Here is a 3,742-nt window from a genome sequence, read left to right as displayed (position 1 = left end):
ATTTCATACACCACCCAAAACACACACTTAGCTCTCTCTCATCTTAATTTCTCTCTCTAGCTGAATAGAACAAGGAAACCGAGCATCAACCCGAGGTATGATAGTATGTTGAGATCCAAACCCGTTAGATTTAGTCATGAAACGACGAGCCGACACCGTTAAACCGTTAAAGTCACGAGATCCGGGTGGAATCGGGTGTAAACTGAATCAAAGATGGGCTTAGGGATCACCCTAGCTCAGATCTGGATCAACCCGGATGAAAAACGGTGGTGAAATAAGCGAGATCTCGCTTTTCTGGCGAGATTCCGGTTTTCCGGCGAAGGCGGCGCCGGAGTTGGCTGGTACGAGGTTAGGGATTATGTCAGAGAGTGTTCTGAAATTCACTGACCTAAACCTAATTCGTTAGCGGGAGCTTAACGAATGAGTCTTGGTTCGTTAACGGGAAGTTAACGAACTAATGTTAATTCGTTAATGGAGAGTTAACGAATTAGAAGTAATTCGTCAAGTTGATTCGCTAACGAAAGCTTAACGAACTTGCCTTAGTTCGTATCCAATTCGTTAAGGAGAAAGATAACGAACTAACCCCAATTCGTTATAGTCATTCGTTACAATGAGATAACGAATTAGAAGATTCAATTCGCTACATGGACTGGTTCGCTATACGGACTGATTCACCAAGGGTCCAGTTCGTTATAAGGTCCAAATCGTTATAAGGACCAGTTATTTAGAGAGTCCAGTTCATTACAAGGGCCAGTTCTTTAAGATAACCCAATTCGTTAAGAGCAATGTAACGAACTAGAAGTTTAATAAAATGACAGAACAGCCCCTGGACTTAGAGAAGAATGAGATAATTACATAATAGCCCTTGAACTTTGATAATTGATGAAAGATACCTTTAAAGGTTAATGAGTAACGATTAACTAACCGGGTAATGATTTAATGAAGTAAAACCGGCTTAGACGCGTAAGACTAATCGAGTAGAAACGTGAAAGTATTTGATATTTCGCCTATTAAACAGTCAGTCGAGCACAGCCAGAAGGGATAATCATTAACGCTAGAAGTAACCGATTTCAGGTGAGTTTCTAACCCCATTTCCTAGTTATGTTTTTGGGGCTGTGTGCATACTCGATGTGATAGTTAATACACTTACCTTAAGTGATAAGTGTATGCCTTGTACGATTTATGTAAGATGATTGTTTGACGATGCATGAACGATCTTCGGATATTGCATGTACCGTCAAGTGATAGTTAAAGGTATGATTGATGTGTATATATGATATTTGTATGATGTATGATGTTATGATGATAGTACATGAACGATCTTCGGATATTACATGTACTGCCAGGTGATAGTCAAAGATATGACTACATATATGTATATATGATATATGAGTGATTGATTGTCGTACGTGAACGATCTTCGGATATGGCGCGTACTGTCAGTTTATAAATATTGTATAGACGATGTATGAACGTTATGAATGAACAATTGTCGGGGCACGAACGATCTTCGGATATTGCACGTATCGACAAGGGGCATGACTGTTAAACGAAGGATATGAAGAACGCCTAGAGTGTTCTTATGCTACAATGTACTTATTATACATGTATACAGGTACAGGAATGGTATGTAAGTTCTACGTCCGACATAGTAAGTTAGGACGGAAAATCCCTCTAACTTCCGTTGGATATAGACTTGGCATGTGATGGCGTAGTTAAGGACTGTGGGCCTTATACATGACACTGAAGATAGATGTCACGTAGATAAGGACGGTGGGCCTTATATGTATTATAGATAATAGACGACAACGTAGATAAGGACTATGGACCTTATACGTATTGTAGATAGGCGTCAGCATAGGAAAGGACTGTGGACCTTATATGTGTTGTAATTGTTTTGTGTTGTGGTAGCATAGGGGAGGACTGCGGACTTCGTACGTGCTCATTATCTCTATTATTATTATTACTACTACTATTATTACTATTATTATCATTATCATTATCATTAAAATTATTATTATTGCTGTTATCATTAGTAAAATTATTATTATTGGTACCATCGTCACTACTATTAATGTTATAATTATTCCTTCAACGAATATATTTAAAGTAAAATTTTTGTTTCAAACAAGTCTTATACCCTTTGAGGCTGTTTTTTTTCATTCAACTAGTCATGTAATCTGACAATCATATTTTTTCTAGGTCATTGAACAAAAGAAACCATTTATTTTTTTCTTTACGTTAAAGATTTCATAAAAGTCGCAAATATTAGTGCTAGCTAAAAACTTCTTGCCTAAATAAAATTGAATAAATCTTATTTCACAATGAGATATAAAAACATCACGTTTTTCAACCAATTTTCGTAAATTAAAATGTACATATATTATTCCTGTACTTCCCTATTTCGTTAACGCCAATGTGTTTCGGCTAAGAAATCATAGCACCACCTCCCACGTCAACTTCCATACCATAATCAAACCGACACTCAAGAAGACAAGCGTCGCAAGCTGCATTTGTTTTTCGTTTCTTTAAACTTCTCCTTCTCGTATCTTCGGACTTACCCAAAGTGATTTTTTATCCATTTCTTTAGAATATTGTTTATGTAGTTTATTTTGATTGTTCATTGATCTCCTTAATCGTTTTTATTTTACGAAACGCAAATTCGTACATCATCCTTAGTCGCATTTAGTGAATCGGTTTATGTTCGTTACCTCGAGGTCTATGACCAATTTTCTCATCAACGTAACCGTTAAGTGAAAATTGGGACTATGAACATGTATGTGTACATAGCTACCTAATAGAAACCGTATTTTCATTTTATTTTTACATTTGACTATCGGCGACCGGTTCTCTCCAAACGAAATCGTTTACTTAGAACCAGGACTGTGTCCCATGTACATGTTGAGTTTATGTTATATTGTTTTTACATAAATTGTTTTGATTATTCGTTTGCTTTTCTTCCACTCAATGTTTTATTTGAACCATTTTGTTGTTCTTGATTTCATCAGTCTGGAGCAAATGCTTTATTTTTGAAATTTCAATTGTTTACTTTGACGAGCACAAGGTTACTATTGGAAAATTTCTTTTTACTGACTTAACCGATTTTTATATTAGAATTTCATTCACCCATTCCATTTTAGTATAAACTTACATGTCTGTAAGATGTAATTGATATTCATCTCAATGTTGCCGCTAGTAACGTTGAAATTTATACCGAGATTTACATTTGTTAAACTTTGTGATATTTGATATTTAAAATTTTCGTTTATCTAATCTATTCTCGAACCCAAAGCGTTATTAAGTTATATGTTCATATTTCGTTGGTTAAATGCTATGTTTACCTATCACGTAATTCTCGACCCCATTATTTCAATTACACGTTACGATGTTCATAATTCTAAATGTTTCATTCTATAATTTCATTACCTCGTTTATTTCGTTTTCAACATCGATTACTTGGTTTAGACACGATGATTTTATTTACTTGACTTAGTGTTTTCGCTTTTTCCTTAGCCTAAATGGTCTATCAATGTGTTTTGTAATGTTTTTACCCTTTTAAGTTATTATTTTTTTATTTTCAAACGTTCTATATGAGAATTTTATTTATTTATCTATCTAAACTCTATGTCTTAAAACCACAAAATAGAGCAAGTTATATGGACCATCCGATGATAGAGTTAATTATAGGTCGACACATAATTATCAAAGTCCTCGCATGGAAAATATAATAACTCCGCTTGTG

The sequence above is a fragment of the Bidens hawaiensis genome, unplaced genomic scaffold (genome assembly GCF_021521415.1).
Source record: "Bidens hawaiensis isolate Kalapana, Puna unplaced genomic scaffold, B.hawaiensis_p1.1 tig00023076_1, whole genome shotgun sequence".
NCBI classification, from domain to species: Eukaryota; Viridiplantae; Streptophyta; class Magnoliopsida; order Asterales; family Asteraceae; genus Bidens; species Bidens hawaiensis.
This window is presented reverse-complemented; position numbering follows the sequence as displayed.